At 44.8% G+C, this 24,325-nt stretch overlaps 1 protein-coding gene across 3 annotated transcripts in view; it reads right to left on the reverse strand.

Annotated features, from left to right (window-relative positions):
• The window catches only part of LOC135554375 (RNA binding protein fox-1 homolog 3-like), a 460,460-nt gene that overhangs the window by 261,265 nt on the left and 174,870 nt on the right, over positions 1-24,325 (reverse strand). The gene's annotated exons all lie outside the window — the stretch shown is intronic.

Here is a 24,325-nt window from a genome sequence, read left to right on the forward strand (position 1 = left end):
TTGGCTGGAGCCCAGCAGCCCAGCCGGTGAACCACAGAGAAAACTGCATTGATTTCATCCCCCAGAAATCCCATCTCGCTGAGCCCGCCTTCTCACCCCGCCCTCCTCCCAATTAAGCATTTGCAGGGAGCCATGCCAACACAATTAGTCATTTATCAAAAGTAATTAAAAGCAATTTCTTCTCTGTTGTTGATTGGGAATTGACTAATTGTTGAGACTGTACAAATGGGGATAAATAAACCAGGGAATGGATGAATTTTACATAAACTTGGAGGAAAGCATAAACACTGTAAAATGAGTCCTCGACATCTGGCTCTGTGATTCCTCTCAACATGATTACGACTGCAAAAACTGAACCAGTTGTTCATGACATTCTGATACACAACAAGTCAAAGCCAGTAAATAATATATTAGAAACAACATATTGACTAACTGACTTAAAGAGTTCTGCTGCTAGAAATAGAGAGGGGCTGGTAAGAACTATGGCTGCTTTTCTGTCAAGACGAGACATATCCCACTGGGCACAATTCAACATTAATTCCACATTGGTTCAACATAAATTCATTAAAATTAAGTGGAAACATCGTTGATTCAACCAGTGTGTGCCCAGTGGGATGTTTCCTCGGATGGACCAACAAAGATATTTAATTTGGTAAATATCAACATTTAAGACCGATATTCATAAAGAAAACACAAGATCACAAGCAAGGCAACCTGGGGAGGGAAAACCAAAAGACCATTCAGCAGCAGAGGTTAGAGTTCGTCTGTTCAGTGAAGCCAAGCAATACCATTTCAACATTATCGGTAACAACCCCTGAATGCACCATTACCTTCTATAAGGGCAGAATTAAATGTCAGAATTGATTTGGGGAGGGAGGGCTGAGATATAAGCGGGCAGCTCTGGCGGCCATTTTGTTCCAGCGAGGCCCTGTATTTGGTCTCCCTGGATCATTAGCAGACGGAGCAGAGAGAAGGGCTGGAAACACATGAAGGAGGTGTGGGCACCCATCACAACTGTCTCCGGTGACAGGGGATGAAATAAAAAAAACAGGGAAGAGAGGAAGAGTGAGAGAACCCAAAATGAAAAAGGAACTCTGCACGCAGAATGCCAGAGGAGTTCTTTAAATGTCCCACTGCTTTGTAAATAAGTTAGTTAGCTAAACAAATACCTGGCTTTGTTCTGAGCGGATCACTTTACTAACCAATGCTTCTTTCGGTGCCAACAAATGGAGCCGTTGCTTCAATGAGACGATTAGATTATCCCTTTGAAGGCTGCAGTTGGACAAGCAATTCTATCATTGCCTGGGAACACAAAAATAATTGGTCAACAGTGGGAAAAGTGTGATATTCACGCCTCTACTGAGACTGAACCATGCCTGGAATATCTAATGGAGCCTTTCACTCTCTCCTGCCTTGTTTGGATTCCCATTCATCATGAAAAAGTCAATTACTTATGTTCCCTAACATGCATGGTTATTAATGCTCTAATTATGCTTCTCCCTCTAATCTTTTGCCTTGCAATTTGGGTGATATACCGTATGTGTGAACAACATGGCAGGTCCCATAGAAGTGAAAGCTGAATTAGGAATTGTTGTGATATAAAGCACCTTCTCTTGGGAGCCATCGGCGAGATAGAGAGAGCCTGTCATTGGTTGTCTATACATGGGGATTTATGTAAGCCCACTGAGCATGTGTGTGCATATGCGTTCTCCCTAAGTATGTCATGTATGCACAGGGCTGAATAATCAGTTGCTAATACAGTTACCCACTAATATTATATAGCTAATAGCTCTTAGCCTTCCAACATGACAACATGATTTAATCAAACCCCAAACTAGCCCCCTATCACTTCCTCTGGTTCCTATTAAGTCGGCCCTGACAGCTTTAGAGGGGTGAAATAATTTGGGAGGTTTTGAAGATGCCTGTGAGAGCCTTGGGGAGCCCCTGCAGAGTGGCTGTGGAGGCCCTGTACTGCCTGCAGCCATGACTGTTCTTCAAGGCTTCTCCTCTGAGCATTTTTTACAACAGCACAAATTAGGAGGAAGGAATGCCTCTGTCAGTGCAGCCCAGACAGCCAACTTGGGCAGAGACTTGGATGACAATGAAGAAACGGAGGGCGTCATAAACTGCGGAAAATAAGCTCTCACTTTCAAACGTTTACGGCAGCTCACATATCTAATGATACCTCTCATAGCTTTTAATCTTTAATGTGAAAAATTAATCATCCCATTCATTATTTTAATAGCTGTCATTTTTCTCTCCCTAAAGTGATGATTTATAACCATTAAGCCCCACGTCAGCTTGTGTGAGAGGGATTTATAGTAATGTTTGCACCAGGTAGCCTCCAACCATATTTCATTACTCTGACAAGCCATTAAAATGCCCTGATGATTAAACAACAGCTCTGAGGTCAGTGTGTATGGCTGTTAACTTACACGGTATACTCCAGGCTGGGGATTGAGACAGACACACAGCCTCTCTTCTCTCCCTCCAGACTGTGTGTGAATGTATGGATGTGGTGTATCTCATTCTATACAGTGGGGGGATGAGAGAGTCACTACCACTGAGGGAGAATGGTATAAAGATACGCCAGAGATACAAAGACATTGCTGTGTTACTGGGCGACTACAGCCGTGGTGCCTTCTGCTAAAGAGGTTTGAACCATGAAGGAGACTAGGTAGATATTTTAAAGGAACTGTGGAAGCAAAAAATGTAGTAGTTTGTTTATTTGGTGATGGAGACGAGGTTGTGCTTTGAGTGGCATAAACCTAACCTGCCCATGTTGCTTGGGAAAAAGCAGCCCACAAAATGGATCCCCTTTGGATCCAGTAAGAGAGGAGAGGAGAGGAGAGGAGAGGAGAGAGGAGAGGAGAGTGAACGGCAGGCCTGGAAGAGCTACGTAGCTGGGAGAGGATTTACCTCCCCTGCATGTTCTATGATACATACACGTCTAATATCCAGGGTCCAGCGGTCACAATTGATCACCGACGCTGTGTCTGACACTGACTGACAGCAGCTGTAATTGCTATGTTTGCTTTGGGAGTAGAGCAGAGGAACAGAGCAGGGGAACAGAGCAGGGGAACAGAGCAGGGGAATAGAGCAGGACCGAGAGGTCCAAACACACTGGGCTACCTCCTCACTGCATTACTACAGTCCAAAACCCCAGGAGCCCCACTCGGGACATTACATCATAGATTGGACTACACTTAGCTGAGGACAAGGGAAAGTGTCTGATACTGGATGTGTGAAGAATATACAAGGACATTGTCAAAACTTTGGTTGTGGTGTTGGATGACTCCATTTTTATATATGTTCATCTAACAAAATTTCATATTGTACATCTTTTTTTTAATCAGATGCAATTTAAAATCCTGTGTTGATATCTTTGTGTCTAGGCTGCATGGCAGTCATGTTTTCAGAGAATAGTTTTTGTCTATCAGTTCTCTCATTGGATGTCTGTGGTACCTGTGCTGTAAGTCTATCTCTCTAGATGCCTTTACAGCAGGGGTATTCAGGGGTCGCTGAGGAACTCCATTGGAAAAATACATGTTTTTGGAGAACAATACATTCCATTTTTTTGGGTTGTGTCATTAGATTTGGGGTGGGGTCGCGATAAATTATTGGGAAAAAGATTGAAAACCTTTGGTTTGAATGCCATTAGTTTGAATACCATTGATTTGAATGTCATTGGTTTGAATACCATTTGTTTGAATGCCATTGGTTTGAATACCATTGGTTTGAATACCATTGGTTTGAATGCCATTGGTTTGAATACCATTGGTTTGAATGCCATTGGTTTGAATGCCATTGGTTTGAATGCCATTGGTTTGAATACCATTGGTTTGAATGCCATTGGTTTGAATGCCATTGGTTTGAATACCATTGGTTTGCAGGCTATAGCATAGTATACATGTAGAAGAGAATATATCAGCTCCTTTCAAATGAGTACTGTTGTTTTGTCCCTGATGAAAAGCAGAGAAATGCATCTCATTTGCAATGGTTAACGCAAATATAGGCATACGAATGTTAATTACCACTACAAATACAACAGTGGAACATCTACTTACACATGTAGCGTGATGCCGTTCCCAATAACACTTTTGTCTGCGTGAAACAGGATGTTTAGCGCCCAGCTGTAGAGTGAAGCTGTGAATGCATGGGGAAATGCTACTTGTAACTCAGAGTATTTTCTTTTGTAACTTTGCAAGTTTTTTATCTATCGGCAAGGCACATGGAATCCCAACTGGTCAGACTCTAGGCCTTTGATGCCTGGCTTTAGTCATGAATCAAACCACTGCAGAAATGAAAGCAGTTTAGAAGGCTGCCAAGATTCTACTCAAACAAGTAAGTGATTAAAAATACATGTCAAAAGAATATTTTTGTGACAACAAGTTCTCCCAAATTCTTGTTGAACTTCTAATGTTCCCGGCAATGACTTCAAGGGGAAATTAAATATTGAAGCTATTATCTAAGACTCTCTTAATGTTATCTAAGGTTAAGTTAGATAGATAGATAGATAGATAGATAGATAGATAGATAGATAGATAGATAGATAGATAGATAGATATATATATATATCTCTAATGCCGACCTTCACAACTATTTTACGTAATAGAGTCCAATTTTGGAGGAGGAATGATCAAGGGAGAACTGATCCGGTATGTAGACCCACAACCTATGTGACATACTCCATTCCTTTCATACTCCTTTGTCGACCACATTATGCATAGAATGTTCTGCATACGATATGTAATCGGTAACACCCTGTATTTCACCTAGTTTGATTTCTCTGCTGCTGGCTGTCTCTATCTGGCATGATATTCACAGACTAGGCCTGGTGTACCAACATCATAATGATTACTTTCACCTTGTAGCTGGGGTTTTGCTGTTCTGAATGTGAAATATCATTGCAGCCACTGCACCCGATACCATAACCTCAATCACTACTGTTTACCCAACTGTAAAATGGTAAATAACTAAGCATTTGAGCGAGGTTAGTGTAGCCAGAAAGCGAGTTGAAAGCCCGGGCTCTGATAAATTTGTCGGAAAAATGCTCCTGGAGTATTTGTTGTCGACTGTGCATCAGTGAGGAGCTGGCCTGGGATTTGAGTCTTGCTGAAGCCAAGCAAAGCATGCCAGATCACTAATTGCACAATTTAAAACCAAAGTCCCTGGCAGCTTGTCGTTTGCAACAGAGGGAAGAGCCATTGCTTAATCAGTGAGCTCAACACAGATCTACCCAGCTCTCTGTTGAGATACTAGAGTTGTATGATGGAGAGTCCCTCCAAGCTCTGAGTCAATACCAAGAGCTAAGACAATGTATACATACAGTAACTGGTGTCAACTCCGTAATGACAGCCTAGAACGTACTTCAAGGTGGTTATGGCTGTAGAATGACTGAGATGATGCACATGAATCGATAGCAGCTAATCAGGTTGGCATCAGGTGATTGGCTGAGTGTTCATTAAGGGTTGTTATGGAAACTGGTAATCGCCTGAAGGAAGAAGGTAATGATTTTCATAACCCTCTAAATACTGCATATGGTTTCTGAGCTCATAGGAGTCATAATCCGATCAGAATAACGATGCAGTTATTTTTCCTAACGGACATAGACATTGATCATTTCTGAGGTGGTGAGATGTAAAACTCTGTCTAGTACTGGCGGTTTCCAGCTAGGCCAAAATAAAACATGTCTTGCACTATACCAATGCTTTTTTGGATTCATTTGATCCATAAAACAATGTTTGGAGATAATAGTTGAAATATGCTTCTTTGCCGCTTTCTTCAACAGGGCCCCTGGAGTTAAATGAACTCCAGTAAGCCAATCACATATACTTCTCCGTAAGAATGCTTAGAAGTCTGTAAATCTAAGTGCTAAAACGCATTACTGTGGTACACTGTTCCTGCAACTTCACTGTTGAGACAAACTGTTAACACTTGTAGCAACACTGGCTAGTGGGGTTGAAAGTGTTCTGGTGGTGAGGACATTAGCTAGCTGTGAAAGAGAGAGTGACAGGCCAGCCAAGGCACACACTACTCTCCATGAGAACAGTTTAACTAGCACTAGTAGGGCTGGTCCACTGGCCCTATAGAGGCAGACATACTGCCATTCTATTGTTCAGATGGACTTCTGCTCTGCTCTGAGCTGGGCCTAACGACATAACACACTCCATCAGCGACAGAGCAGGAAAAGCACTGTCCCTCATGCATCACACGCATGCGCGTGCACCCTCACACAAGCACACACACACGCACAGACTCACGCACAGAAAGACAGCCCCGCAGTCAATTCCTCAGTGAAGCAACATCCGTCTCATTTTCACTCTGCTCGCTCTCTCTCTGTCTCTCTCTCTCTGTTTCTCTCTGTCTCTCTCTCTCTCTCTCTCTCTCTCTCTCTGTCTTCTCTCTCTCTGTTTCTCTCTCTCTCTCTCTCTCTGTCTCTCTCTCTCAACAAGAAAGATGCGGCACTGAGGGCCTTGAATTAAAAAGCCAATATGTAAAACCATAGAGGGATGCCATTTTGAAAAAGTGTTTCATCAATGGAAATCATATTAACATGATAAAGGGCAGATTGGGAGGCGAGGGGCATTGATTCAGATGACGCTCCTCCAGTCCACGCCGCCATGTCCACTTCAGACATGTTAATGAATCACAACACAACGGAGGGTGGGAGAGATACAGAGAGAGAGAGAGAGAGAGAGAGAGAGAGAGAGAGAGAGAGAGAGATGAAGGGAAGGAGACAGAGAAAGAGAGATGGAGGGAAGGAGTCAGAGAGAGAGAGAGATGGAGGGAAGGAGACAGAGAGAGATGAAGGGATGAGACAGAGAGAGAGAGAGAGATGGAGGGAAGGAGACAGAGATGGAGGGAAGGAGACAGAGAGAGAGAGAGATGGATGGATGGAAGGAGACAGAGAGCGAGAGAGAGAGAGAGAGAGAGAGAGAGAGAGAGAGATGGAAGAGAGAGAGAGAGAGAGAGAGAGAGAGAGAGATGGAAGGAAGGAGACAGAGAGAGAGAGAGAGATGAGAGAGATGGAAGGAAGGAAGGAGACAGAGAGAGAGAGAGAGAGAGAGAGAGAGAGAGAGAGAGAAGGGTGGGGTCAAAGAAGCAGGAGAAGAGAGAGGAGGTGGAGAGGAATGCAGCAGCACTTAGGTAGGGGGCATTTCTGGACACTGGGTTTGATGTTAGGCAGTCAGGGCAGAGGGCTGCTGACATGGCCGTTCTGAGTGAACTGAACCAAAGCCTGGTGTAAAGAGGTGTGGCTGTGGCAGAGTGTTACAGAGACTACCCCCCCCTCCCCCCGTTGACCAGGACTACACACAGGCTGCCTGGGGGAGCCAGCATCCAATGGTTCTCACACACACACACACACACACACACACACACACACACACACACACACACACACACAGCATAGGCTGCGACATGAAAGTGACAAGTCCATCGCTGCCAGGCCAAACAGTGGATTTACTTATCAGAGAACACATGGTAGACAGAGAGAGGCCACAACACAGAGACAGCTGGGTCATTATCAACTCACCTTCAATTAACTGTCCTTGGCACACAGCATTACAAACAGCCATGAGACATATTCATTCCAAATAAACCCATTCAAAATGACTCCTCACTAAGGATCAGGTGAATTATTTTGAGGGGCCCAAAAACTTTGTCAACATAAAACACATTCTTCATCAAAGGACGGACTCAAACAGATTATGTTCAATTGCTTGCCATGCTACAGAGAGGAGGGACTGGAAGAAGAAGAGAAGAAGATAAGGAGTGCGGGAGAGGAGGAGGCCTCTTTTGGAGTGTGATGGCGCAGCACCTTTGTTAAATATGAATAATTAAGTGGGAAAATGAAAGTGTTTCATCTCTATTAGGATCAGCAAATAGGACTATGATACATAATTGAGAGTAGTTTCACTTTAATAGAATGAACAGAAGTCATTTGGTATTGGAATGTGCAGGGGTGATTTAGCCAAAAGAAAGTGTATTATTAGGTTTAATAGAATACCTACACATGATCAATGTCATGAGTGGAGCTGGTAGTTTGTCTCGGCTTCTCCAGATGATTAGCGTAATAGAATAATGGCCTGATGAATTCACATTGCTCCAGCATTGATTACAGAGAGCCCCACACATTTTTCATGCCGAGTGCAGCTACACAGACGATTCATTACGCCTCTAATACGTGACATACCAGCTGCATGACACATTATACAGGATGCAGACTGACTATGTCTTTGTTTGAACATGCTCTGCCAAATCAGGATGAGGACAGCAGGTACCCTAGTGGTTAGAGTGTTGGGCTAATAACCGAGAAGTTATCGGTTCGAATACCCGAGCTGACAAAGTGAAAAATCTGTCGAGGCACTTAACCCTAATTGCTCCAGGGGTACCGTACAGCTATGGCTTACCCTGTAAAACAACATATTTCACTACACCTATCTGGTGTATGTGACATACAGTACCAGACAAAAGTTTGGACATGCATGAGAACTCCTTTAAGACTGCTTCAATTAGCATTCCAGGTGAAGCTGGTTGAGAGAATGCCAAGATTGTGCAAAGCTATCATCAAGGCAAAGAGCTGCTACTTTAAATATAAAATAGATTTTGATTTGTTTCACACTTTTTTGTTGACTACATGTTTCCATTTTACATTTTACATTTTTGTGTTATTATATACAGTTGAAGTCGGAAGTTTACATACACCTTAGCCAACTAGATTTAACCTCTTGAACCTCTGGGGGCAGTATTTCATTTTTGGATGAAAAACGTTCCCGTTTTAAACAAGATATTTTGTCACGAAAAGATGCTCGACTATGCATATAATTGACAGCTTTGGAAAGAAAACACTCTGACGTTTCCAAAACTGCAAAGATATTGTCTGTGAGTGCCCCAGAACTAATGCTACAGGCGAAACCAAGATGAAATTTCATACAGGAAGTGAGACAGATTTTGGAGGCGCTGTGTTCCAATGTCTCCTTATATGGCTGTGAATGCGCAAGGAATGAGCCTACACTTTCTGTCGTTTCCCCAAGGTGTTTGCAGCATTGTGACATATTTGTAGGCATATCATTGGAAAATTGACCATAAGAGACTACATTTACCAGGTGTCCGCTCGGTGTCCTCCGTCGAAACTATTGCGTAATCTCCAGGTGCATGCACGTTTCCATTTGGTTCAGAAGAGAAAGTCAACTGCCCCGAATGATTTATCATCGAAAGATATGTGAAAAACACCTTGAGGATTGATTCTAAACAACGTTTGCCATGTTTCTGTCGATATTATGAAGTTAATTTGGAAAAAAGTTTGCGTTGTAATGACTGAATTTTCAGGGTTTTTTCTTAGCCAAACGTGATGAACAAAACAGAGCGATTTCTCCTACACAAATAATCTTTTTGGAAAAACTGAACATTTGCTATCTAACTGAGAATCTCCTCATTGAAAACATCCGAAGTTCTTCAAAGGTAAATGATTTTATTTGAATGCTTTTCTTGTTTTTGTGAAAATGTTGCCTGCTGAATGCTAGGCTTAATGCTATACTAGCTATCAATACTCTTACACAAATGCTTGTGTAGCTATGGTTGAAAAGCATTTTTTGAACATCTGAGATGACAGTGTTGTTAACAAAAGGCTAAGCTTGTGAGCCAATATATTTATTTCATTTCATTTGCGATTTTCATGAATAGTTAACGTTGCGGTATGGTAATGAGCTTGAGGCTATAATTACGCTCCCGGATACGGGATTGCTCGTCGCAACAGGTCAAACTCAGTTTTTCACAAATCATAACATTTAATCCTAGTAAAAATTCCCTATCTTAGGTAAGTTAGGATCACCACTTTATTTTAAGAATGTGAAATGTCAGAATAATAGTAGAGAGAATGATTTAATTCAGCATTTATTTTTTTTCATTACATACCCAGTGGGTCAGAAGTTTACATACACTCAATTTGTATTTGGTAGCATTGCCTTTAAAATGTTTAACTTGGGTCAAATGTTTCGGGTAGCCTTCCACAAGCTTCCCACAATAATTTGGGTGAATCTTGGCTCATTCCTCCTGACAGAGCTGGTGTAATGGAGTCAGGTTTGTAGGCCTACTTGCTCTCACATGCTTTTTCAGTTCTGCGCACAAATACACTATAGGATTGAGGTCAGGGCTTTAAAGTGGCTTTGTGATGGCGACTTTAACCTCTTACATCTATGGGGGCGCTATTTCATTTTTGGATGAAAAACGTTCCCGTTTTAAACAAGATATTTTGTCACAAAAAGATGCTCGACTATGCATATAATTGATACCATTCGAAAGAAAACACTCTGACGTGTCCAGAAATACCAATATATTCTCTGTGCATGCCCTAGAACGTGAGCTTCAGGCAAAACCAAGATGAGATGGCATCCAGGAAATGACAAGTATTTTTGAGGCTCTGTTTTCCATTGTCTCCTTATATGGCTGTGAATGCGAGAGGAATGAGCCTGCCCTTTCTGTCGTTTCCCCAAGGTGTCTTGGGGAATTGTGACGTATTTGTAGGCAGATCATTGGAAGATTGACCATAAGAGACCACATTTACCAGGTGTCCGCCCGGTGTCCTGTGCCGAAATTGGTGCGCAAAAGTCACCTGCCAGTATTTTTCCATGCGATACAGAGAGGAAAGCAAGCTTCCACGAACTGCATATCAATGAAGAGATATGTGAAAAAACACCTTGAGGATTGATTCCAAACAACGTTTTCCATGTTTCGGTCGATATTATGTAGTTAATCCGGAAAAAGTTTTACGTTGTAGGTGACTGAATTTTCGGTTCGTTTCGGTAGCCAGACGCAATGTAGAAAACGGAACGATTTCTTCCTACACACAGACTCTTTCAGGAAAAACTGCGCATTTGGTATGTAACTGAGAGTCTCCTCATTGAAAACATCAGAAGCTCTTCAAAGGTAAATGATTTTATTTATTTGGTTATCTGGTTTTTGTGAAAATGTTGCGTGCTAAATGCTACTCAAAATGCTATGCTAGCTTTGCATACTCTTACACAAATTAGTCAATTTCTATGGTTCAAAAGCATATTTTGAAAATCTGAGATGACAGTGTTGTTAAGAAAAGGCTAAGCTTGAGAGCAGACGTATTATTTTCATTTTATTTGCGATTTTCAGAAATCGTTAACGTTGCGTTATGCTAATGAGCCTGAGGCTTTAGTCACAAACCCGGATCCAGGATGGGGAGTTTCAAGAAGTTAATACCTTGACTTTGTTTTCCTTAAGCCATTTTGCCACAACTTTGGAAGTATGTGTGGGGTCATTGTCCATTCGGAAGACCCATTTACGACCAAGCTTCCGAAATGATGTCTTGAGATGTTGCTTCAATGTATCCACATAATTGTTCCTCCTCATGATGCCATCTATTTTGTGAAGTGCACTAGTCCCTCCTGTACCAAAGCACCCACACAACATGATGCTGCCACCCCCGTGCTTCACGGTTGAGATGGTGTTCTTTGCCTTGCATGGCTCCCCCCTTTTCCTCCAAACATAACGATGGTTATTATGGCCAATCAGTTCTATTTTTGATTCATCAGACCAGAGGACATTTCTCCAAAAAGTACGATCTATGTCCCAATGTGAAGTTGCAAACCGTAGTCTGTCTTTTTTATGGCGGTTTTGGAGCAGTGGCTTCTTCCTGGCTGAGTGGCCTTTCAGGTTATGTCGATATAGGACTTGTTTTACTGTGAATATAGATACTTTTGTACCTGTTTCCTCCAGCATCTTCATAAGGTCCTTTGCTGTTGTTCTGGGATTGATTTGCACCTTTCACACCAAAGATGTTAATCTCTAGGAGACAGAATGCGTCTCCTTCCTGAGCGTATGACGGCTGCGTCATCCCATGGTATTTATACTTGCATACTATTGTATGTACAGTCGTGGCAAAAAGTTTTGAGAATGGCACAAATATAAATTTTCACAACGTCTGCTTCCTTCAGTTTGTATGATGGCAATTTGCATATACTCCAGAACGATATGAAGAGTGATCAGATGAATTGCAATTAAATGCAAAGTCCCACTTTGCCATAAAAATGAACTGAATCCCCCAAAAACATTTCCACTGCATTTCAGCCCTGCCACAAAAGGACCAGCTGACATCATGTCAGTGATTCTCTCGTTAACACAGGTGTGAGTGTTGACGAGTACAAGGCTGGGGATCACCCTGTCATGCTAATTGAGTTTGAATGACAGATTGGAGGCTTCAAAAGGAGGGTGGTGCTTGGAATCATTGTTCTTCATCTGTCAATCATAGTTATCTGCAAAGGAAACACGTGCCATCATCATTGCTTTGCACAAAAAGGGCTTCACAGGCAAGGATATTGCTGCCAGTAAGATTGCACCGATTGCATCGGATAATCAAGAACTTCAAGGCGAGCGGTTCAATTGTTGGGAAGAAAGCTTCACAGCGCCCAAGAAAGTCCAGCAAGCACCAGGACCGTCTCCTAAAGTTGATTCAGCTGCGGGATCGGGGCACCAGCAATACAGAGCTTGCTCAGGAATGGCAGCAGGCAGGTGTGAGTCCATCTGCACGCACAGTGAGGCAAAGACTTTTGGAGGATGGCCTGGTGTCAGGAAGGGCAGCAAAGAAGCCACTTCTCTCCAGGAAAAACATCAGGGACAGACTGATATTCTGCAAAAGGTACAGGGATTGGACTGCTGAGGACTGGGGTAAAGTCATTTTCTCGGATCCCTTTCCGATTGTTTGGGGCATCCGGAAAAAAGGTTGTCCGGAGAAGACAAGGTGAGCGCTACCATCAGTCCTGTGTCATGCCAACAGTAAAGCATCCTGAGACCATTCATGTGAGGGGCTGCTTCTCAACCAAGGGAGTGGGCTCACTCACAATTTGCCTAAGAACACATAATGGTACCAACACATCCTTCGAGAGCAACTTCTCTCAACCATCCAGGAACAGTTTGGTGATGAACAATGCTTTTTCCAGCATGATAGAGCACCTTGCCATAAGGCAAAAGTGATAACTAAGTGGCTCGGGGGAACAAAACATCGATATTTTGGGCCCATGGCCAGGAAACTCCCCAGACCTTAATCCAATTGAGAACTTGTGGTCAATCCTCAAGAGGCGGGTGGACAAACAAAAACCCACAAATTCTGACAAACTCCAAGCATTGATTATGCAAGAATGGGCTGCCATCAGTCAGGATGTGGCCCAGAAGTTAATTGGCAGCATGTCAGGGCAGATTGCAGAGGTCTTGAAAAAGAATGGTCAACACTGCAAATATTGACTCTTTGCATAAACTTCATGTAACTGTCAATAAAAGCCTTTGACACGTATGAAATGCTTGTAATTATACTTCAGTATTACATAGTAACATCTGACAAAAATATCTATAGACACTGAAGCAGCAATCTTTGTGGAAATTCACGTTTGTGTCATTCTCAAAACTTTTGGCGACAACTATACAGGTGAACGTGGTACCTTCAGGCATTTGGAAATTGCTCCCAAGGATGAACCAGACTTGTAGAGGTCTTTTTTCTGAGGTCTTGGCTGATTTCTATTGATTTTCCAATGATGTCAAGCAAAGAGGCACTGAGTTTGAAGGAGAGGCCTTGAAATACATCCACAGGTACACCTCCTATTGACTCAAAATATCAGAAGCTTCTAAAGCCATGATTTTCTGGAATTTTCCAAGCTGTTTCAAGTCACAGTCAACTTAGTGTATGTACATTTCTGACCCACTGGAATTGTGATACAGTAAATTATAAGTGAATAATATGTCTGTAAACAATTTTTGAAAAAATGACTTGTGTCATGCACAAAGTAGATGTCCTAACCGACTTGCCAAAACTATAGTTTGTTAACAAGAAATTTGTGGAGTGGTTGAAAAACGAGTTTTAATGACTCCAACCTAAGATTATGTAAACTTCCGACTAAAACTATATATATTTGTTTTATGTAATGGTCTGGCCCAGTGAGACTAAGGATTATGCTAAATGGTTCTACAGTAGGTGCAGCAGTGGTACACAGAGGAACATCCAGCATACAGCTGCTGTGCTGCTACAGCATGGATGGATACTCAGAACCTTCCAGGAAAACATTCAAGAGTTTAACTCCAGTAGCAATGTGACCCCTTGGTAAACAAACAGCACAGCCATTTCATAAACATGAACCCATGACAGCGTCCTGCCAGTCGGTCCGTATTCAGGGGACGGCTGTCTAGCAGAAAGAGAAGGGTCTTTATCACTTCAAAGGCGCCTGTCCCTCCGCCGTCTCTGGGTTGCCATGACTGGTGCTCCGCTCCCTCGCTCGTCCTGGTGTTCCGCTCCCTCCCTCGTCCTGGTGCTCCGCTCCCTCCCTCGTCCTGGTGCTCCGCTCCCTCCCTCGTCCTGGTGTTCCGCTCCCTCCCTCGTCCTGGTGCTCCGCTCCCTCCCTCGTCCTGGTGCTCCGCTCCCTCCCTCGTCCTGGTGCTCCGCTCCCTCCCTCGTCCTGGTGTTCCGCTCCCTCCCTCGTCCTGGTGCTCCGCTCCCTCCCTCGTCCTGGTGCTCCCTCCCTCCCTCGTCCCTCTCGTCCTGGTGCTCCGCTCCTCCCTCCTGGTGCTCCCTCCCTCGTCCTGGTGCTCCGCTTCCTCGCTCGTCCTGGTGCTCCGCTCCTCCCTCGTCCTGGTGCTCCGCTCCCTCCCTCGTCCTGGTGTTCCGCTCCCTCCCTCGTCCTGGTGTTCCGCTCCCTCCTCGTCCTGGTGCTCCGCTCCCTCCCTCGTCCTGGTGCTCCGCTCCCTCCCTCGTCCTGGTGTTCCGCTCCCTCCCTCGTCCTGGTGCTCCGCTCCTCCCTCGTCCTGGTGCTCCGCTCCCTCCTCGTCCTGGTGCTCCGCTCCCTCCCTCGTCCTGGTGCTCCGCTCCCTCCCTCGTCCTGGTGCTCCGCTCCCTCGCTCGTCCTGGTGCTCCGCTCCCTCCCTCGTCCTGGTGCTCCGCTCCCTCCCTCGTCCTGGTGCTCCGCTCCCTCCCTCGTCCTGGTGCTCCGCTCCCTCCCTCGTCCTGGTGCTCCGCTCCCTCCCTCGTCCTGGTGCTCCGCTCCCTCCTCGTCCTGGTCTTTTCCGCTCCCTCCCTCGTCCTGGTGCTCCGCTCCCTCCCTCGTCCTGGTGCTCCGCTCCTCCCCGTCCTGGTGCTCCGCTCCTCCCCTCGTCCTGGTGCTCCGCTCCCTCCCCGTCCTGGTGTTCCGCTCCCTCCCTCGTCATTTTGGTGCTAAATGTTTCTTTCTCTCTTTTCTCAAATGAATAAACCTGGTGCTCCGCTCCCTCCGTCGTCCTGGTGCTCCGCTCCCTCGCTCGTCCTGGTGCTCCGCTCCCTCCCTCGTCCTGGTGCTCCGCTCCCTTCAAAACATCTGGTCCTGGTGCTGTTCCGCTGACCTCTCCCTCGTCCTGGTGCTCCGCTCCTCCTCGTCCTGGTGCTCCGCTCCCTCCCTCGTCCTGGTGCTCCGCTCCCTCCCTCGTCCTGGTGCTCCGTGTCCCTCCTCGTCCTGGTGTTCCGCTCCCTCCCTCGTCCTGGTGTTCCGCTCCTCCCTCGTCCTGGTGCTCCGCTCCCTCCTCGTCCTGGTGCTCCGCATTCCTCGCTCGTCCTGGTGCTCCGCTCCCTCCCTCGTCCTGGTGCTCCGCTCCCTCCTCGTCCTGGTGCTCCGCTCCTCCCTCGTCCTGGTGTTCCGCTCCCTCCCTCGTCCTGGTGTTCCGCTCCCTCCCTCGTCCTGGTGTCTCCGTCCCCCTCCCTCGTCCTGGTGTTCCACTGTCCCCTCCCTCGTCCTGACACCTCACCACCCAGTGTCTCCATGTCCATTCTGGTGTCATAGTGATAGGGACTCCACTCCTCGCTCGTCCTGGTGCTCCGCTCCCTCGCTCGTCCCTCTTTTGCTGCATTTGTCCAATCTTGGAAAGCCCAGAGTCAGGAAATACAAGGTCTTTTCAAAGTTAGTCAACAGGCCTTTGATGGCCAGCCAACGGAGTCAGCAACCCTGCGACAAGGTGCTGGGCCATTATCATTCAATAGACAGGCGGGATTTTGCATAATTAACAGGAAATTTCGCTTTGCTTTTTTGACTCGGGGCATTATGCAGGGTCTCTGTACAATAAACCCACCAGCACCTTGCCAATTTGTTGTTTGGGTTTTTTCATTTTGGTGGAAAAATGCATTTTTGTTTGTGCTATGCACAGTACATTCAAAACATACTGGAAAATAAAATGGTTTGTCTGTTTGTTGACAAGACAATTGGACAAACGGTTTAAGTTAAATGTTTCCTTTCTTTTCTCATATTTTGCTATGAACCTCATAAAGAAAGAACATAAAACTGTCCCATTCCATTATCTTCTATAATAGTGGAACCAATATAGGTAAAACATTGAATTTAGACAAAGGCATATTATTAACTTGGTCAGTGTCAAGGGCAGCAGCAGGTCTAGAAAGATCCATGGGACTCATCTCACCACCACAGTGTCTCCATGTCGATTCTGATAGGGACACCTCACCTCGCCACCAGTGTTTCCATGTCCATTCTGATAGGGATACCTCACCTCGCCACCAGTGTCTCCATGTCCATTCTGATAGGGACACCTCACCTCGCCACCACAGTGTCTCCATGTCCATTCTGATAGGGACACCTCACCTCGCCACCACAGTGTCTCCATGTCCATTCTGATAGGGACACCTCACCTCGCCACCACAGTGTCTCCATGTCCATTCTGATAGGGACACCTCATGTCCATTCTGATAGGGCCACCACAGTGTCTCCATGTCCATTCTGATAGGGACACCTCACCACCACAGTGTCTCCATGTCCATTCTGATAGGGACACCTCACCTCACCACCACAGTGTCTCCATGTCCATTCTGATAGGGACACCTCACCACCACAGTGTCTCCATGTCCATTCTGATAGGGACACCTCACCACCACAGTGTCTCCATGTCCATTCTGATAGGGACACCTCACCTCACCACCACAGTGTCTCCATGTCCATTCCGATAGGGACACCTCACCTCACCACCACAGTGTCTCCATGTCCATTCTGATAGGGACACCTCACCACCACAGTGTCTCCATGTCCATTCTGATAGGGACACCTCACCACCACAGTGTCTCTATGTCCATACACAGTTCCAATAGTCCACATTAAGTTACAACTTGCACGTCATACTTGTATTAACAGTATATTTTGAATGTACTGAATGTACAGCACACTCTCCTATTGCTCTGCTGGCTGACTAGTGCTGGAGCTGCTGCTGTTGGGACTGCGGTGGTTGGAGACTGTTCCTGTTCTGAAGATTCCACAGTGGAGCCCCTAATGAGTGACAGGCGTTCCCCCTTCTCTCCCCTCTCTGTGGGCTGGCACCCCTCCATCCCTTACCTACCTCCCTCTACTCCCTTGGCAAGGGCAGCCCTTGCAGCGCCACCAGCAGCCCCCACGAGGGCAGCTCCAGAGGACCAGAGTCCCATGGCGAGCTGCTAATGATCCATATGATGGCCGGGGCCAGACATTGTTTAGGCTACATTACCTAGAGAGGGCCAAACAAACATTTGCAATGTCACTTGATAAATGGCCCAAAAAACAAATCTCGCAGACCTTCATATGGCTAATTAATTTGTCTGTGCGTCGGGGCACTTCGCCTCTCCCCGGGTCTCTCTCCCTGAGTCTCTCTCCCTGAGTCTCTCTCCCTGAGTCTCTCTCCCTGAGTCTCTCCTCCTGCCTTCCCTATACTCTCCAAAACATGTCCAATTGCTGGCAGACAATGGTTTCAGAAAGCAGTAAAAGGCCATTGATCTATTTGCAAATACCCGTCCCCATGCTGCGAAATGCATCTTGCTGTGTTGCGTTAAGCAATTCCACATTTTAATGGGCAGACTATTGATGGCTGATGCCAAAAGACTATGGTATTGACGCACTCAAACGTATCCACAATGAGGTCCAAGGGGGATAGCACCAGCTCAGCACAATAAACAAAGAAAGAGGCATCAAACTGAAAAAGAAGAGTTGCATAATGTTGCAGAGCTCTCATAAAAAGTAACTGTAATGTGTGTCTGGTGATTGACTTTCAGAATCGATGGTAGATCCTAAAGCACGCAGCAGAGCTGTTGCCAATAAACACGTTGAATCCATACCGGTTGGGCCAGACTACAGAGTAATTGCCAATTAGGAACATGTGCATTATTATATGTAATTAGGTGTTGATTAAATTTGGAACATTGCATGCAACAGCTCCAATGAGAGTGATAATAGCTGACTTATGTCCAGACAACATCAGGAGCACAGCCAGATCAACACAAGACTTCTGCTCATTTCTGCAGTTCCTCTGCACCTTATACTGTTCACGTAAAAAAGGAATGATCTCTGGATGAGATAGAGACAAGAAGAAAGACAAATGTTTGTGCTTACATCAAATGTCCTCAGACGAGAGACAACCCAACCACACCAATAAAGCGATCAATGCTAACTTAATCTCTCCCAACACAGTGGCACCCGCTTGCTGTTTCTCAGAGCCAAAATGAAAGAGGAAAGTTACCCTGAAGGACTTAAATAAATAAATGTAAATTCAGTCGTATTTTCTTGCCACTATGGCAGTCTTCACAGACACGCTCCAAACATCTATGCACTAGTTCGTATGCTATGTATTCAACAACGCTGAATAGAAACAGACAAGGTCTTACACTGAGAGGAAGTCCTAACACAGTCGTTTAAAAAGAGAGTGTGTGTGTGTGAGTGTGTGTATGACTCATCTGTGCCAGGGTCAGTGTGAATGCCCACCGGTTGTGCCAGGGCAGGCTGGGAGTGGAGCGAAGCAGAGCCGGCCCAGTCAAAGGTGCTTTGGGGGATAAGCTGGGTGCCCTGTCTCAAATGGGGACACTTCACTGGGTAAAGCCTGCCTTACAAAGAACGCTTTTCCCCACTGTGAATCTTCATACCTCCATCCAAGCAGAACTAAGGGTGCTGCTCACCAAGATACAAAGGGACAAACTCACACACATGCCCTCTCGAACACATCCAAACCACACACACATGCGCGTGCACACACACGCATTCAGGCACATGTATACACAGTCACGCAATTATATGCGTGCAGTCGGACACACACACACACACACACACACACACACACACACAGGCACAAGACTGCTCCCTCCTGGCCACACCCTGCGGCTGCACATCGTTGCGTGCTCCTCACAAAGAGACAGAGTGACGCTGTATGTCATCCGTCTGCAGTTGTGATTTCACTAATGTTCACTCAAATGTCAATGCCTTGAATGACCAAGGATCCTTCATACAAATGTACAGCCCAAAGGCTGTGGGATAGGTAGAGTGTGAGGCCTCTACAGAGGGCTGCATGAGGGAACACATATTACACACGTCTGGTGTCTGGGATTTACGGCAGGCTTCTAAAGGACCCAGCTGATATTTCAGACAATGGTCAGAGTAAAAGTCCAACAGTGATGACTGGGTCCTTTGTGTTGTCCTTGGGAGAAATACATGGCTGTGAACACTCCCACATAGTGCTGATACTGTACACAACCTAACATTTATTAAGTGATTAGAGAATGACTCTGTCTATCATCCCACCTCCACATGAAGGCACTGTACATCATTAGGTCAAGTTAAGGGAGTCAGTAGTAGGTTAAGAACTTGTAGGCTGACACACGCACACACACACACACACACACACACACACACACACACACACACACACACACACACACACACACACACACACACACACACACACACACACACACACACACACACACACACACACACACACACACACACACACACCACTCTTCCAGCATTATCCCCTCATAAGAAGGGATAGCTCCTGCAGTTTCGACAACAATTTACTGCATGTCATAATCAAATCCCTTTAAAATGGGAACAATTCAGCTATTGCCCGGCATAATCAAATTAGCCCAAGTCTTTTTGGATTTTCAATTATCTCCAGTCGGAAGAGCACTTTATCCAGAGCACTGGCTCTGCTCTGCACGGTGACGGGGGCTGACAGCAGCATCCTCACAATTACAGGGAGTCCAGACTAATGTGATGACAAGCTTGCCTGCCTCCGTTACTTAACCTTTCATTTGTGCTGGGGCTCCCTGGCGACCCCACCACCGCCATCATCAGACAGAGCCCCACGCCAGGCCCACTGAGCTGGCCAGCCCACAGCCAACCTCTCCGCTAGGCTAGCCCTGCTCCTCCAGGCTCGCCCACTGTGTTGTGTTTACTGCAGCACTGCAACAACAGGAGAGCCAGAGAAAGAAGGCATCACCCTGATCCTTTGGAGTAAAAAGTACTCATAGTGTCACGCCCTGACCTTAGATGTCTCTGTATTCTATATATTTTGGTTAGGTCAGGGTGTGACTAGGGTGGGTACTTTAGGTTTTTGTATGTCTAGGGGTTTTGTATGTCTATGTTGGCCTGATATGGTTCCCAATCAGAGACAGCTGTTTATCGTTGTCTCTGACTGGGGATCATATTTAGGCAGCCCCTTTCCCACTTTCTGGTGTGGGATCTTGTCTATGTGTAGTTGCCTGTCAGCACTATATTGTATAGCTTCACGTTTCGTTTGTTTAAATTGTTAGTTTGTTCGGTGTTCATTCTGTTAATAAAGAGAATGTACGCATACCACGCTGAGCCTTGGTCTCCTTCATACGACGAACGTGACACATAGTCCTATTTCTAAAACTACACAACTGAGAATTGATCAGCTTCACTAGTGTTGAACGCCACTCGGGATCAGAAGTGACATTTAGATATTTTAAGGAAGGACAGAGGAATATCTACAATGGCATGACTAATACTAGCTACCTACTAAGTAGCTTGAATCAATGCTGGCCTCTTCCTGGTGTGAATTATTATAGTTTCATTCAACACTAATTCAACCCAGGGACTACAAAATGTGCTATCTAGCTAAATCTGGTGTAATGGCATGTTGTACATGATCCCTGACAAATAAAACAATAACAAATAAGTGTTTTCACTTAATTCAACACTGTATTAATAGTATTGTTTTTATATGTGTAACTGATAATAATCTCAATGTGATTGAATGAGTGATTTGCATTCAAATCATACTTCCTTGTTTGAACGGTACTCTGTGTGTTGAAGAGCAGATGTTCTGGGGTAGCTGGGAAAAACCTGAAAGCCAAATAAATGAATAAATACATGTTTTATCTATCAGCCAAAAGGGGGAACTAAATGAATGTAAGGACGAGGAGTATGACAGAACCAGAACAAAAAAACTATATTGGAGAGAGAAGTGAGAATTAGCCGGTAATTAATTTGTCAGTCTGTATCTCAAAGCCACGTGTGCTCTTCTTAAGATTAAGAGGGTTTTGTAATAAACAGGGAAAGAGGGATTCTGCCTATTTCCTCCTGAAACAATTAGGTGGGTGTTTATTCAGTGGAAAGCTAAGGACATGTTGCTGATGCAGGCGTTGGTTGGGGAAGTCACTCACTACATTGTTTACTGTTCATCTCCTCAGATGATTGAGGTTGGCTACGACCCCCCCCCCCAACCCCCACCCAAAACCCAACCAATCTTCATACCTCCATCCAAGCAGAACTAAGTTTGCTGCTCACCAAGTTGGAAAGGGACAAACTCACACACATGTCCTCCCGTATAATTCTGTACATAAATCCGAGGCACACATTTAGAATGATATGTTACGTTTCGTGGATCTCGATCGCTCATTTCGTATGATATGTTACGTTTCGTGGATCTCGATCGCTCATTTCGTATGATATGTTACGTTTCGTGGATCTCGATCGCTCATTTCGTATGATATGTTACGTTTCGTGGATCTCGATCGCTCATTTCGTATGATATGTTTCGAATTACAATTCATATTATATGTTACAAATTTGCAAAATGTACAATGTTACATTTTGGGGTTAGGGTTCGGAGTTAGGGTTATGGTTAAGGCTAGGAGTTAGGTGAAAGTGTTAGGGTCAGGGTTAGCTAAAAGGGTTAAGGTAAGGGTTACTTCATTTTCCCCCTTAAGTAACCATCTGTCTTATGTAACCATACCAAACGTAACACACCATACTAATTTGAGTGTCCTGGATTTACATTGACTATGTTACATCAGGTCAATGAGACTAGGCAGCCCAACCAAGTGGAAGAGTAATCTAACAGGGGAATTAAAATACAATAGATTAGTCCAGTTGTACTGAAACACTGGATACACCTGTAGGAGCAACATGCATTGTGTTGATGTAAAAAAAGCTAAATAACAAGACACTACATTTAGTGACAATCTTAGTAATGTTAACATAATAATAGCCCAACTATGCATACGCTGAAATTCATACTGTATGTATGTTATTGGAACAATAACTGGAGACCAAACTATTGTGCTCCATTTAGTAATATCTATAGTATATGTTATGAGGAAGAGAAATGAGTGAAGTTGGAATACAAAAAGCACCTAGATTTTTTTCTTAGATACACATGTATAGGCTGCACACAGTCAACACTGTAACATTCCTAAGAGCAAAATAGTTCATTTTATTCAGTTCAGTTGAAACAACACAATTACATTCAACACCATCTTTCTATGTAGATTTGAGGCTAATAATATCATATAACAAAACAGTATCTATATCCCTTATTCTCACAGACACCGTGCAAGGGTGTGCTTCTTTTCCAGATTGATCACGATAGACACGTCTCCAAGTCACTGCTGCCCTCTGCTGGACAGTGTGACCTAATGGAATAGAATGGCAGAGCGAGAATGAACATCCAGCCATAAACCTCATTTAAAACCATAAAGCTCCTGGAAGAAGCTTTGTCGTCTTCCTGTGGCCATGAAAACTGTCAGATTGAGATTAGCCAATGTAATTTAGTCATCGGATGCATTAATGAATCTGACTGCTTTTGAAACATGTTTTTGAATCATGTGATGAGGGGGATAGTGATGAGGGGGATAGAGTGTGACTGCTGGAAATGTAGACTAGAGAGACTGGTAATCTAGCAACACAGAAAAAGCCTGTGCAAAGGAACTCTTGCTTACGTGCATTGTTTTGCCTGGATCAATCATGTGCTGAACCTTCAATTTGTCCTTCTACTATTCTAGTAAGATAGCGATAGAAATTATATGTGACAACATGGGTACTAAATTTCTTCTAATTCCTGTAGTATATTTTAGGCCTAGTTGACATATTTTTAAATGGTCTATTAACTAATTTTACATTCCAACATAGACCCACGTGTTTAAACATTTAGTACATGTACATATTTATTGTTAAATCAATATATTGTAACTCTTCATGAGGAAACCGTTCATATACCCAGGTAGAATACAGCCATTTAATGCTTCACTTTGTAGATATATTCAGCTGGAACACGGCATACTAGCTTGGTCTGCTTGGTCTGTTTTCTATGATAGTCAGACCCAGAACTGCAACCAAGGCTTTGCCCACAAGATGTCTCTGCACTGACAGGAATGTTGTGATCTCACACAAATCCTCCTGTCCTCAACCAACCCCAGCCCAGGCAGCCCAAGCTGCAGTCCTGCTCAGCCTCCAGCCAGAGCTCCAGAACCACTCTGTCCCTCTCTAGAAAAAGTCAAAGGCAAACATGTCACATTGGGATCTATAATGCGACCCTCGCTGCACATACAGCATCATGCAGGCATTGACACAAGCCCAGCGAGGAGCAGTGTCCAAAATGGTACACTAACACACAATGTTTCCTGCGTCCTTCACTAAAATGAACTAAATCAATTGTCAAGCAACACAACGGGATAAGAGCTCCCTACTGGAGCGTGACCTTAACACTTCTCCTCTAGTCAGTAGGAAAAAGACTCAGCTTTAGAAGATATTAAATCAGACAGAGAGAGAGGGGGGGGGAAGAAGAAAGAGATAGAGAGAGTCAGAGAGAGAGAGAGGGAGAGAAAGAGCGAGCAAGCGAGGGGGAGGAAGAAGAAGAGAGAGATAGATATATAGAGAGAAAGAGACAGAGAGAGAGACAGAGACAGAGAGAAAGACTGTGTGAGAGAAAGACAGAAAGAGAGAGCAAGGGGGAGGAAGAAGAAAGAGAGAGAGAGAGAGAGAGAGAGAGAGAGAGAGAGAGACAGAGGGAGAGAGTGAGAGTGAGCGAGGGGGAGGAAGAAGGAAGAGATAGAGAGAGAGTCAGAGAGAGAGAGAGAGGGAGAGACAGAGCGAGCGAGCGAGGGGGAGGAAGAAGAAGAGAGAGTTAGAGAGAGTGAGATAGATATATAGAGAGAAAGAGACACAGAGAGAGACAGAGACAGAGAGAAAGACTGTGAGAGAAAGACAGAAAGAGAGAGCAAGGGGGAGGAAGAAGAAGAAGA

This window comes from Oncorhynchus masou, chromosome 14 (genome assembly GCF_036934945.1).
Source record: "Oncorhynchus masou masou isolate Uvic2021 chromosome 14, UVic_Omas_1.1, whole genome shotgun sequence".
NCBI lineage: Eukaryota > Metazoa > Chordata > Actinopteri > Salmoniformes > Salmonidae > Oncorhynchus > Oncorhynchus masou.